The sequence below is a fragment of the Leopardus geoffroyi genome, chromosome X (genome assembly GCF_018350155.1).
Source record: "Leopardus geoffroyi isolate Oge1 chromosome X, O.geoffroyi_Oge1_pat1.0, whole genome shotgun sequence".
NCBI classification, from domain to species: domain Eukaryota; kingdom Metazoa; phylum Chordata; class Mammalia; order Carnivora; family Felidae; genus Leopardus; species Leopardus geoffroyi.
Window position 1 is genome coordinate 5,478,176 of NC_059343.1, and position 14,806 is coordinate 5,492,981.

A 14,806-nucleotide genomic window follows, 5' to 3' on the forward strand; every position below is an offset into this window, starting at 1 on the left:
GAGTTCACAAAGCTAATAAATTCTTAATTAGGGTAATAAAATCCAACTATGCCCCAACAAAGTAAATTCCTTTTTGAATCTAACATATTAGGTGAGTCTTTTTCAATGGAAACAAAGATGTTCCTGTTTGTCATGCAAGATAAATCAGGATTCCATCCCAAAGTAGCCAGGATGTAGAAGTAGAAACACCTTGGGGCGCCTGGGTGGCTCAGTCGGTTGAACGACCGACTTCAGCTCAGGTCATGATCTCACGGTTCATGGGTCCTGGCCCCACATTGGGCTCTGTGCTGACAGCTCAGAGCCTGGAGCCTGCTTTGGATTCTGTGTCTCCCTCTCTCTGTGTCCCTCCCCTGCTCACATACTCTCTCTCTCAAAAATAAATGAACATTAAAAAAAAATATTAAACTTTTAAAAGTATTAAAAAAGATTTACAAAAAATAAATTTAACCCATATTGTAAATAGCAAACACGGAAAACTGTGAGATATTAATGAAAGACATTGCACACATAAATAAATGGAAAGATATTCCAGGTTCCTGAATTGGAATGTTAATCCTGCTAAACTGTTCATAGTTCAAAAGCAATCTATAGATTCAATGGAATTTCTACCAAAATTCCAATGGTATTTACTTTACAGAGAGAAAAACCCTAAAACAAAACTGCAACAAATACAAATAGCCTCAGCAATCTTCAAAAAGAGCAAAGCTAGAGGCATCATACTTCCTTGAAAAGCATGCATGTGCAGGAAACCCAGAAACACTGTAGAACATTTGCTTGTTTATTAAAAACCCAAAGGATTGTGGGGCGCCTGGGTGGCTCAGTCAGTTAAGCGTCCGACTTCAGCTCAGGTCATGGTCTCACGGTCTGTGAGTTTGAGCCCCGTGTCGGGCTCTGTGCTGACAGCTCAGAGCCTGGAGCCTGCTTCAGATTCTGTGTCTCCCTCTCTCTCTGCCCCTCCCCCACTCGTGCTCTGTCTCTCTCTGACTCAGAAATAAGTGAACATTAAAACAAAGAAGAAGAAGAAGAAGTAGAAACACCTCTTCAAGGCATAGAGAAAGTCATGAGCTTTGCCGTGTCTGATCTCGGAACTCTGGTTCCGTACATTCTCCCGGTGGCCAGGATGTCATCAAGAAGCTGGCTTCTCTCGGCCACTCCATGATCTCTTTGACGGTGGCTGCCTCTGGTTGTCCCCAGCCTCAGGTCTCCCAGTACCAGATTTGTAGACAAAGATCTCCTGAACAGGACCCACCGCCTGAGAGCCACCAGGAATCTGTTGTTTGCACAACAGCCTTTAAACTTCTACACGGAGGACACTCACATTTTCTACTGCTTCTGTCAAAGCCACTGTGTCGCAAAAGTGGCAGAACTACCTCCGAGAGAACAGTGCAGTGAAAGACTCCGATCCCCATGCATGGACACCTGGGCATGAAATTCTAGGCATATTGTCAGAGACAGATTTGGAGACAGCTTCCCTGAGGGCGCAGGGACCCCCAAACCCATCACAGAATGGAATCTGCATCTTTCTTTGTAGTCCTCTGCTCCCAGATGTACCATTTAGATTCTTTTTCCCCTGTGTGTCCTTAGGTGTTTTCTTTTGTTTTGTTTTGTTTCTTAATCTGACTCTGATTATTAAGTTTGTTGATGCGCAACAGTGTGCAATTTTCTTCTGAGCATAGGATTACTTGTTTACTTTGGGACAAAGAAGCTTATTTTTTTGGTGGCTTGAAAGGCTCCCAAGAACAGAATGGGTTGACTATGGTTCATTGCCCACATCTCCCTGCTGCAAGAGGAAAGGAGAGATGAGTTCAAGACCGTGGCTACGTACAGATATTATCACTTCACGCAGGGCTCCTGTCGTACATATGGTTCTTTAAAACAGAACTCCTCTCCTTACAGCGCGAAATGGTTCTCTGACATAGAAGTTCCTCTGTGTGAACGCGGCGAAGTGTCCAAGAGCCGAGAAACACAACACTGTCGTGTGGCTGTTGCTGAGTCCCTGTGCACTGTTTGCATAATTATCATACATCGTCTTATCCGTCCCATTGTCCCAGTGGAGAAATCACTCTTATTTGCTTCTTGGCCTCTTGGTTGCAACAACAGCTTGTAACACCTGAACTGTGTTTCATAAACTGATTCTTGTCGAAACCTCCCGTGAAACTTCATCCCAGGGGATCAGTTTTTGAATTAGGAAGTTTTGTCAGAGGGTGGAAAAGTAAACCTTTCCTAATGGAGACCCATGTTCACAAAGGAGCCTCTGAATCTCGTTGGAGAATTTCTCCTGGAATAAGATGAATCATAGGAAGATGACTTGCATGTGTTTCTGTGTCTTGATTATTTATTTCATATTAACGTCTATGTGTTTGGTATTTCTGGAAGTAAAGAAAGGCCAGAAAAAGTGTAATTTTAAGGAGATATAATTGCTATGGACAGGCGGAAGGGATACAGACATTTTCTTTAGAGAAAAAGACATTTTAGTTCTGAGTAAAAAGTGATTCTCCTTTTTCTGATGGAAAAGAGAAAAGAAAGGGAGCATACACAGAACAGCCAAATTGCTGTCACCCACCTCAACATTGGAGAATGCCTCCCGGGATTGTGAGTGAGGTCGCCCCAGAGCAGCAAGTTCTGTGCGACATACAACACAGGGAAACACTTGGCGGGCCCTGAATGTGGTCTCTTCAGAGTCCTCATAAATCAAACCAGATTTGCCTCAGATTGGGCATGGGAGAGGCCATGCTCAGACAGACCTACTTGCCAGTGCATTTTGTAGAATCGAATCCCTGCAGCTTGAACATACTCTTAAATGTAAACGTTGGATGAGACAGAGTCTGCTTTATGTTGTTCTAATTAGCAACCTGCCAAGCTTGATTGTTGATGGGATAAATGGGTCATCTACGTTTCATTGAAGTTTCTCATTTTTTAACGAGCAGCGGTCGGGGTGTGCGTGTATGTGTGTGTGTATATGTTACTGTTACTTTGGTTTTTACTTCTTCAATATTTCTGGCGAAGGGTGTTGCCTCCAAATTGCAAATGGTTCCTGTCAGCAGATTCTCTGCTGATTGAGAAGTCTTCTTCCGAGGGACCGTTTAAAGAGGTAAACTTCCATTTGAAGGAAAAGACTCTTGCACAAATCTTGGTCCTTAACCGCAAACCGAATACGCGTAAACTGCTGCTAAGTCTTTTTCCTTTTGCTATTTTTCAGGTATCCTGGCATCGGCAGAGTTCTCTTCCCCTCGTCTTTGGGAAGTTTCGCAAGCTGGGCCCGTCCTGTGTGTAGCCAACAATGATGTTTTGTGTCTTCATCCCGTTTGAAGGGCCTGGCACACAAACAGCCCAGCCTATTCATTCCTAGAGCAATTTTACATATGCAAGACCGAAGCCAAGATGAATGTCTTCATCCTCGACGTGCTCATTCAGACACGTTCTGGTAAGTGCAAACACTGGGATCTTTCACACGAGAAGTGGGGTTCCTGATCGATACGTCTGGCCTTGCTCACATAGCCACCTCTTTGTTGCAACTCAATCATCCAAATGGATAGTTAATAGAAGGACATTTGTTTTGTCCATCTGGAGTTCCTCCAGTGGGACAGAGATGGCGTCACCTGCCCGGGGGGTCATGTTGGCTCCCTCCTGGGGCAGGGCTAGTGCCAAGCTCGAGAGAATCCCCCACATTGACTCCCCGACTCCCCAGCCAGCAGCCTCAGACCAGCATCTCATTGGAAAGGGAACTCTAGACCTCTGCATTTTCACCGGCCAGACACTCTGAATACACTCTGTGTCCTCAGTCCTGGCAGTTCTTCATAGAGCTCTTTGAGCCTTTGAAAGGAGGTGCTGGAGAAGTGCCCTCTCACTTGCCGCGAACACGAAGGTCATGCAAATGCGTGTCACCAGAGGTGTGCAGGTGGGGCCAGACACACACCGGTTAGGGATGAACAGCTGCATTCAGTCCAGCAGGCGAGAGGTGGCTTGGAGACACGGGCGGGAGGTGTGCCAATGACAGGGTCGCCTTCTGGGTGTCCCCGCTGAGACACGGTCACACGGGAGAACCAATAAAGAGCCCGAGTGGGTTAGAGTTGCCATGCCACTGATTTTGCGCAGAGCTGTTTTTAAAGGGACCGGTGGCTCGCCCCAGCTTCTGTGGCCCCACAGTGAAAAACATAAAAGTCGTATCCGATGCCTGACACACAGTTAGCAGGATTTCTTTCTTTCCCATTTATTTTATGGTAATTTCGTACTTTTTACATTTCAACGTTCCCTTCTTCCAACACGGCAACCTCTATTCTACTTCAGTTGTACTTTATTATTTAATGTCATGGTTTAAACTCAGGATAGTCTGACCCTGATCCCATTCTCAGGATCTGGTTCACCTAAAGGTATAAATAGTCAGTTATCCGACTTTTTTACTTTGGGATCCTGTTTGAAATAACTTTTTCTCCAAAAAATTATCAGAAACTTTAACGTACATCTATCCTGATGGTTTAATGCTTTATATATATATATATATATATATATATATATATATATATATACATATATATATATATATATCCTGACGGTTTGATAATATATTAAACAAAATACTGGGAAATTCTCAGCTAGGCCTCCATTTAGTAAATATTCTATAGAAAATAAGTACTTGTTAGCTACAGAAGCACACTGACCAGGGGCGTCTCTTCCTATCTTTCCTTTTCTCTGAAATAACACCCACTATGAAAGGTACAGAAACATAATTTGTTTTGTTTTGTTTATTTTATTTTTTATTTTTTAAAACTTACATCCAAATTGGTTAGCATATAGTGAGACAATGATTTCAGGAGTAGATTCCTTAATGCCCCTTACCCATTTAGCCCATCCCTCCTCCCACAACCCCTTCAGTAACCCTCTCTTCTCCATATTTAAGAGTCTCTTGTTTTGTCCCCCTCCCTGTTTTTGTATTATTTTTGTTTCCCTTCCCTTATGTTCATCTGTTTTGTCTCTTAAAGTCCTCATGTGAGTGAAGTCATATGATTTTGGTCTTTCTCTGACTCATTTCACTTAGCATAATGCCCTCCAGTTTCATCCACATAGTTGCAAATGGCAAGATTTCATTCTTGTTGGTTGCAGAGTAATACTCCATTGTGTGTGTATATATATATATATACCACATCTTCTTTATCCATTCATCTGTTGATGGACATTCGGGCTCTTTCTGTACTTTGACTATTGTCGATAGTGCTACTATAAGCATGGGGGTGCCTGTGTCCCTTCGAAACAGCACACCTGTATCCCGTGGATAAATGCCTAGTAGTGCAATTGCTGGGTCGTAGGGTAGTTCTATTTTTAGTTTTTTGAAGAACCTCCATACTGTTTTCCAGAGTGACTGCACCAGCTTGCATTCCCACCAACAATGCAAAAGAGATCCTCTTTCTCTGCATCCTCGCCAACACCTGTTGTTGCCTGAGTTGTTAATGTTAGCCATTCTGACAGGTGTGAGGTGGTATCTCATTGTGGTTTTGATTTGTATTTCCCTGATGATGAGTGATGTGGAGCATTTTTTCCTGTGTCAGTTGGCCATCTGGATGTCTTCTTTGGAGAAGTGTCTATTCATGTCTTTTGCCTATTTCTTCACTGGATTATTTGTTTTTTTGGGTGTTGAGTTTGATAAGTTCTTTATAGATTTTGGATACTAACCCTTTATCTGATATGTCGTTTGCAAATATCTTCTCGCGTTCTGTCAGTTGCCTTTTACTTTTGCTGATTGTTTCCTTCGCTGTGCAGAATTTTAATTTTTTTTAATGTTTCTATTTATTTTTGAAGGTGAGAGAGAGAGAGAGACAGAGCATGAGCGGAGGAGGAGCAGAGAGAGAGAGAGAGGGAGACACAAAATTCGAAGCAGGCTCCAGGCTGCGAGCTCTCAGCACAGAGCCCAATGCAGGGCTCAAACTCACAAACCGTGAGATCATGACCTGAGCCAAAGTCAGACACCTAATTGACTGAGCCACCCAGGCACCCCCAGAAGCTTTTTATTTTGATGAGGTCCCAGTAGTTTATTTTTGCTTTTGTTTCCCTCGCCTCCGGAGACGTGTTGAGTAAGAAGTTGCTGCGGCCAAGGTCAAAGAGGTTTTTGCCTGCTTTCTCCTCGAGGATTTTGATGGCTTCCTGTCTTACCTTTAGGTCTTTCATCCACTTTGAGTTTATTTTTGTGTATGGGGTAAGAAAGTGGTCCAAGTTCATTTTTCTGCATGTCACTGTCCAGTTTTCCCAGCACCACTTGCTGAAGAGACTGTCTGTATTCCATTGGATATTCTGTCTTGCTTTGTCAAAGATTAGTTGGCTATACGTTTGTGGGTGCATTTCTGGGTTTTCTATTCTGTTCCATTGATCTGTCTGTTCTTGTGCCAGTGCCATACTGTCTTGATGATTACAGCTTTGTAGTATAGCTTGAAGTCCGGGATTGTGATGCCTTCTCTTTGGATTTCTTTTTCAAGATTGCTTTGGCTATTCGGGGTCTTTTCTGGTTCCATACAAATTTTAGGATTATTTGTTCTAGCTCTGTGAAGAATGCTGGTGTTACTTTGATAAGGATTTCATTGAATATGTAGATTGCTTTGGGTAGTATCGACATTTTCACAGTATTTGTTCTTCCTATCCAGGAGCATGGGATCTTTTTCCATTTTTTTGTGTCTTCTTCAGTTTCTTTCATAAACTTTCTATAGTTTTCAGCGTATAGATTTTTCACCTCTTTGGTTAGATTTATTCCTAGGTATTTTATGTTTTTTTGTGCAACTGTAAATGGGATCGATTTCTTGATTTCTCTTTCTGTCGCTTCATTGTTGGTGTATAGGAATGCAACTAGTTTCTGTGCATTGATTTTATATCCTGCAACTTTGCTGAATTCATGAACCAATTTTAGCAGTTTTTTGGTGGAATCTTTTGGGTTTTCCATATAGACTATCATGCCATCTGCAAAGAGTGAAAGTTTGACCTCCTGGCCGATTTGGATGCCTTTTATTTCTTTGTGTTGTTTGATTGCAGAGGCTAAGACTTCCAATACTATGTTGAATAACAGTGGTGAGAGTGGACATCCTTGTCTTGTTCCTGACCTTAGGGCGAAAACTGTCAGTTTTTCCCCATGGAGGATGATACTAGCATTGGGTCACTCATATATGGCTTTTATCATCTCAAGGTATGCTCCTTCTATCCCTACTTTCTTGAGGGTTTTTGTCAAGAAAGGATGCTGTATTTTGTCAAATGCTTTCTCTGCATCTATTGAGAGGATCATATGGTTCTTGTCCTTTCTTTTATTGATGTGATGAATCATGTTAATTGTTTTGCAGATATTGAACCAGCCCTTCATCCCATGTATAAATCCTACTTGGTTGTGGTGAATAATTTTTTTAATGTATTGTTGGATCCGGTTGGCTAATATCTCGTTGAGGATTTTTACATCCATGTTCATCAGGGAAATTGGTGTATAGTTCTCCTAATTTGCTTTCTTTAAATTATCTGCCTAAGGGATGGAAAAATAGCCATTGTTTGGAGAGCACCACTAAGGCTGGGGACAGGGTCTAGTTCTGTCTGTACAGTCTCTATTTCAGCCACCCAACTCTGCTGTCTGAGCGCATAGGCACCCGGAGATACGTAATTTGTAAAAACAATACAACACAACAGGTGTGCCTGTGTTCCAGCAAACCTTTATTTCCAAAACTCGATGGGGCCCAAATCGTAGTCATCTATTCCCTACATGATGCCATTATCACTCTGTAGGAGAATACCCTGCTCTGTTTGCCCTTGGATCTGTCCACACCTCCCATCTTTGTAGTGTGCTGCACCATGAAAAAGGCTCTTTTGCCTCCCGTGCTGTTCCTCATAAATTCCAAAACGGAAAATCACCTTTGTAAGTTTCTGCCGTCATCATACTTTGTGGCAAGGTCAGTCTTGTTATGTCAGACATTTATTATCCTGTTTGAAAGTGCCTATTAGAAAAGACTGCATTGTGGTTTTATTGGAGGAAGAAGGCCTTCAGGCATGATCCCTGGAGAGATTAGAGAATGGGTACCTCATGAAAATGTGTGTTTATTGCAAACGCAGGGTGAGCTAGTCAGACCCAGAAATCAGGATAATGAGAAGTGGCTACTGTTGGAAAAGAGGAAAGGTGCTTCTTGCCTCCAGGATTTGAGAAAGAGAAAAGATGGTCATTCCCGTCCACAGTTATTCTGCTCAAAAGGGTGACGTATGCAGCCCCTTTTATGTGAATAAACACCGTTGTAAATTTGCATGACTCAGGGAGGAATTTCAGTTAGCCATATTCCTGCTTACAGGTGAGGTGTTTTCAGTTTTAAACTTTGGCAACAAGATAAACCTTCTCTGCTGGAGTGACATGAAGGGGCTGATAGGGTTCAAAGTGAAATTTGTGTCTCTGTGTAAGGGGCCCCTCTCCTTCTGGCATGCAGGAGAGTGCTCCTTCTGGTTGATGAGGCTCGATGGTGTAGATATCTAATATTAAACATGAGGACACCGAATATTCAGATCAATCTGAAATCAAGAAGTCAAGAGGAAACAAAAAGTCCAGGCACCCTTTGTGTCCAAACATGGAATGGCTTGATAGGTTCCTTCATTTTCCTTCAGGGATCTCTGCTAATTGGTATTAATTATTCATTTTGCCTTTTCCATCCACCCACTAAGAACCTAGTAGTCTCTGTAGCATACAAGTCTATCATTAAATTTCACTCAGCAGCAGTAATTCTCTGGCTAATGTTTTGTGAATACTTGGTAAGTTCTGGGTGATGATGCCTTGCATATGTTCATGAATGACCTCATTGCATCTTCTCTGTATAAACATGGGATGGGTTCTATCATAATCACTGTGTAGACGATGGCAGTGGGTTGCTCAGGGTCACTGGTTTGGATCAAGGATTGGAGTCAGAATAGTTCGACTTTGTGAACCTAGAGCTGTAAAGGTTGATATCAAGGCCAGGAGGATTCTGCTTTCGTATCATGGAGCTTGGGGTTTCAGGAAGCAGCAAAGAACAAGGGAAGCTGTGTGCCTCTTTGCTTTTGATCCACCAGGTTATCTCGGGAGCAGAGGGTTAACTTTGTGAGGAGGCTAGAGCCATTATTGGGAATTGCATGAGTTACCTATCATTGTGTAACAGACGGAACAGCATAAAACACATTTGCGGTGTTGCAGTTCCCATGGGGCCAGAGCATGGGCGTGACTTAGCCGAGTCCTCTGCTAGGGTCTCACATGGCTTCAGTTGAGGTGTCAGCTGGTGCTCCGATCTCGTCTGGAAGGGTGGCTGGGGCAGGATCTGCTTCTAAGCTCCCTGAGGTTGTTGGTCGAATCTGGTTCCTTGTGATGATGGAATTCAGGGCAGAGCTGAAAATGTAGAATAGTAACCTAGAGGTTCCAATTTCAGAAAAGGAGCTACCACCCTCTGGCTGGGCACATGGAGCAGAGAGGCTGGGATTATTGTTTTAAGTCTCTAAATTTGTGGTAGTTGGTGACGCAGCAACAGAGAAGTAAATAACATAGCAAAATGGACAGAACGTAAAAGCACAGCTTGGTGTGAAAATGCACACATAGAAAGGGATATAGATAAATGTTGTTTACATAAACATGAAACACTATGAAAATATTTCATAAAAGGCGATGAGCAAATAGCTCATAGGGCACATATTACATCGTTGCCGATGAGACAGGAAGGGGATACAGGTGAAAGGGAGCACATCGTGAAGGACAGAGGATCTCTACCTGGACCAGTGCGGTGACGCGCCATGATCACAGAGTGTCCAATGTAATTTACCCAGTCTCCTGCACCAGAGATTCAAGGGCAGGGGTGTGTTTTAAACTATCACTTAATGTATTTTTCTCAGAAGGTGGTTAAAGCAAAAGTAAACAGAAAGATGCCCCCCCACCACCTTGTACATATGCTTAAACTGTTAGGATAGAATTATTTTGGCGGCCAAATCATTGTTCTCTGGAATTTTGCCAACCTAAACATTTACACACTGCTTCTCATAGCTGGATAATTACTCCGTACCTTATTAACTGTACCCTTTTTTTCCCTATGTGGATGCTCTCGTGATTTCTGCACTGTTAGTATGGGCAGGAAATGGCGTCAAGAAGCAATTGTCTTGTAAACTTGAGAGTCATGAAAAATGAATATGCGTTGGGTAGTGATGAGAGGAACTTCTCATCACAAATTCCAGACTTGGAAAGCGAGTTCTCTGTCCAGGCTTGATTATCCTCACCTATTTATTGAAGTCATCACAGCTAGATTTGCGTATGCATTTGTTACCTTTAATTAGGCCCCTCTCGGGGCGCCTGGGTGGCGCAGTCGGTTAAGCGTCCGACTTCAGCCAGGTCACGATCTCGCGGTCCGGGAGTTCAAGCTCCGTGTCAGGCTCTGGGCTGATGGCTCAGAGCCTGGAGCCTGTTTCCGATTCTGTGTCTCCCTCTCTCTCTGCCCCTCTCCCGTTCATGCTCTGTCCCAAAAATAAAATAAAACGTTGAAAAAAAAATTTAATTAGGCCCCTCTCCTTCCACTGTGTTGGGGGAAACCAGAGGAAGCCGAAGCAAACATGCCGGGACTCTGAATTTGGTGATGGTGGCACTCTTCACGTAGACACTGTGGTTTCTCATTTTGAACGAGCAGTTGCTTCCCTGGCCTTCTTTGTTACGCGACGTTGGGTAGAGCATTGTCTGCAGGCCATGACCTCATCGCAAGAAGACATCTGAGAAGATGAACAAACAGTGCGTGCCTGTGATTTCCTTTCCACACAGAAGCTGAGAAGCAATGAATGCATTTGAACCTCTCGAAATCCCTTTTATGTGCAGCTCTCAGGAAATAGGGTAGCCCCTTGTCATCGTTAGTGATGTTTTGGAAACCCAGGTCTCTTAAAACTCCTGGGTCTTCATCACTGATGACTTGACCACCGGGACCCACTTACTAAGTCTAGGTGCAGATTCAACGTGAGTTCCCCACTGTCACGTTTGGAATCCTTGGACCCGCAGAAGCCACAGGAAATCTTCCAAATGGCTTGTTTATCGCATCTGGTGTCTTGACCTGACGTAAGACCAGAGGAGGTGCGAATACAGAGTGCTAGCTTTCATTGACAAAAATGACTTCAGTGATTAAAGATACGTCCATTTCCAGTAAGACAGAGCTTGAGGTCACTTTTTTTGGATCTGATGTTAGTTCAGAGTGAGAGACAAAAACCCAGATAATATGTGAATGCAACGTCCCTTTTTATTCTCTCAGAAAATAGTAGGCATTGTGCTTGGCACACACAAAATAAAAGTAATATGAAAAGTGAAAGGTCCTCCTCCATATAACCCCACCATAGTCTTCCGTGGGGTGACTCATATGAAAACAAATAAAACCAAAACGATCATTGCGCTCCATGCATATATGTTTAAGGTGAAGAGAAAACATGTGGGGATACATAGTCACAGACAAGTTTACTTCAGAAATGGTTTTGAGGGACGCCTGGGTGGCTCAGTCGGTTGAGCGTCTGACTTTGGCTCAGGTCATCATCTCATGGTTCGTGGGTTTGAGTCCCATGTCGGGCTCTGTGCTGACAGCTCAGAGCCTGGAGCCCGCTTCGGATGCTGTGTCTCCCTCTCTTTGCCCCTCACCTATTCATGCGTGCTCTCTCTCTCTCTCTCTCAAAAACAAATAAACATTAAAAACATTTTTTTAATGGATTGGAGCCAAGCCTTAAATATAAATAGTTGGCCAGGGAAATGGTTTTTAAGGTGGCAGGAGACATAGCTACATTACTCATGGGCATTTCTCTACTGCTAGAAACTTAGCGATAATTATGTGTGTCTGTGGCATAAAACATACAGGCAGGCACACGGCAAACTAGAGAGGTAGTTTGATAGGCCAGTTCATGAAACATAGGCTTGATCACGTGGACTTGATCTTTATTGCCAGTTGACAACAGTTGAAGAACGGTAAACCAGAGAATTGCAGTCACATTTGCACTCTAGAATGGCTGTTTTATAGACAGTCTGGAGGACGCGGTAGAGAGAGGCAGACGACCTGGCTAGGCTGGACAGCGGAGAGGATGCAACTACAAGTGCCCTGTGTGCATGGGTACCAGAGGACAGAGAGAGACATCCCGTGCAAACTCTGAAAATACATGCCTCCATACACGTTTAGGTCTGATTAACAGGACTTGGAGACTGTTTAAGTTTGGAGTGTAATGACTGTGATCGAATGACTTGCAAGTCCGTGATGAAGGCCAGAGGTTGTCAGAAGACTAAAGGCATGCCTCCTTCCCTGAGTCTGACCCAAGTAGGGAGCAGAAGAGGGTTGGCATGTATGTATGATGCAGGGGCTGGCAGTGAAGGAGTCAGTCAGATGTAGGATACAAGGAATGTGAGACATCTGTTGGCCAGCGAGGAGAGACACCTTGTTGGTAGATTGAAATATGGATCTGGACGTGAGAATGAAGTTATAAATGGATTTAGAAGGCAAGCATGTTGAGGAAGGAGGAAAGACATGTGTGGGCATATCTGTAAATTGTGTAGCAGGATGATGGGAAGACCAGTAGGGACGTCAACCAAATACCCAAGGACTGCACATTCTAGCGAGATTACTTGAGTCCATTAAGGTCAAACACCTACTTCTTTTCGTAGGAAATACAATTCTGATACCGTCAACAATCTTTCCATAAACTCTGCTCTTGGTATTAAAAAAAAAAAAAAGAAAAGAAAAAGGCTTTGCTTTTCTTGAAGCTGACTCCTTACAACCCACAAATGCTTGTGTCTCTGATGAGAGTCTCATTATTATAAATCAGATGTGCTTTGGTTTTCAAACTGAGTTTCTGCTGTATTTAAAAATTCAACCAGGGGCACCTGGGTTTCTCAGTTGGTTAAGCACCCAACTTCGGCTCAGGTCTGAACTCGCGATCCGTGAGTTCAAGCCCTGCGTCGGGCTCTGTGCTGACACCTCGGAGTCTGGAACCCGCTTTGGATTCTGTGTCTCCCTCTCTCTCTCTGTTCCTCCCCTGCTTGCACTCTGCCTCTCTCTCTCAAAACTAAATAAACATTAAAAAAAATTTTTTACTTACACATTTTTCAACTTAATGCGTAAGCTGCCCTTTCAATGTTGCAATGCCCATTGTTTCATTTTATCTCAGAAGTGTAACGTGCTCTATGCCCTCAGTTCTCATGTTTTAATGATACCAATCTAATGTTACCTTTTATCGTTCATCAGTGTGCTCAGAATAAATGCTCTAGACACTTAGAGATGTGTATGCTTTGGGCAAGTTAAAAATCATTGAGAACATGCCTGTGAGAGTGAGGCTGTTAAACTCCAGGTTATACAGGCTACCAGCTCTGAGATTTACAGCTCACAGGCAACTCTCTTTTGAGACCTATTTCTTTTTAATTAATTTTTTAAATGAAGCAAAGCCTGGAATTGATCTTAAATTATGAATGTGTCCTGGTTAGAAAACCACATTTCATGAAAGAAAACATTTTTTTTTTATAACCTATATGAACAAACCTTAAAACATCTCAGTATTTTTATCCTTTCTGCCAAGAATTACTACAAGTTCTTTTCTTTGGGATTTCTTTAAACTGTGTGTGATGACTCTTTTCCCTACTAATCATACACCTTCTTTCTCTAGTCTAACACTTGTTAGACTTGCTTTTTTGTTTCTTCTTAGGATCCAGGGAGGCCCAAGCATATTCTGTAACACAAGCACACCCAAGACGTACACCCCCCTACCACATCTTGACCCTTGTCTTGAAGAAGAAAATCATGGTATTCACATTTTAAAATCTCATTCTTTTTTTTTTTTTTTTTTTGACTTAAGTTAGTTAACATACGGTGTAGTCTTGGTTTCAGGAGTAGAACCCAGGGATTCATCGCTTCCATATGACACCCAGTGCTCATCCCAACAAGTGTCCTCTTAATGCCCATCACCCATTTAACCCATCCCTCCACCCATGTCCCCTCTACCGACCCTCAGTTCATTCTCTGTATTTAAGAGTCTCTTATTGTATGCCTCCCTCTGTTTTATCTCGGTTTTCCTTCCTTTCTCCTATGTTCGTCTGTTGAGTTTCTCAAATTCCACATATGAGTAAAATCATTTATCTGTATTTCTCTGACTGACTTATCTCACTTAGCAAAATATGCTCTCGTTCCATCCACATTGTTGCAAATGGCAAGATTTCATTCTTTTTCACTGCCAAGTAATATTCCATTGTGTATATATACCACATCTTCTTTATCCATTCATCATTCGATGGGCTCTTTCGGGCATTTGGGCTATTTCCATTCTTTGGCTATTGTGATAGCACTGCTATAAACATTGGGGTGCCTGTGCCCCTTCAAATTAGCATTTTTGTATCCTTTGGATAAATTCCTAGCAGTGCTATTGCTGGGCCATAGGGTAGTTCTATTTTTAATATTTTGAGGAACTTCCATACTGTTTTCCAGAGCAGCTGCACCAGTTTGCATTCCTACCAACAGTGCAAAAGGGTTCCCCTTTATCTACATCCCCACCGACATCTCTTGTTTCCTGAGTTGTTAACCATTCTGACGGGTGTGAGGTGGTATCTCATTGTGGTTTTGATCTTTATTTCCCTGATGATGAGTGATGTTGAGCATCTTGTCATGTCTCTGTTGGCCATCTGGATGTCTACTTTGGAAAAGTATCTATTCATGTCTTCTATTTCTTCACTAGATTATTTGTTTTGGGGGGGTTGAGTTTTTTAAGTTCTTTATAGATTTTGGATACTAACCCTTTATCTGATAATGTCATTTGCAAATATCTTCTCCCATTCCGTCAGTTGCCTTGTAGTTTTGTG

General features: G+C 42.7%; 1 long non-coding RNA gene across 4 annotated transcripts in view; it reads left to right on the plus strand.

Moving 5' to 3' along the window:
* Positions 1-14,806, plus strand: part of LOC123595302 — a 546,512-nt gene that overhangs the window by 312,374 nt on the left and 219,332 nt on the right. For all 4 annotated transcript variants that reach the window (XR_006711122.1, XR_006711123.1, XR_006711121.1 and 1 more), the window contains one exon: positions 3,200-3,424. This is a non-coding gene — a long non-coding RNA (uncharacterized LOC123595302). The remainder of the gene's footprint in view (positions 1-3,199; positions 3,425-14,806) is intronic.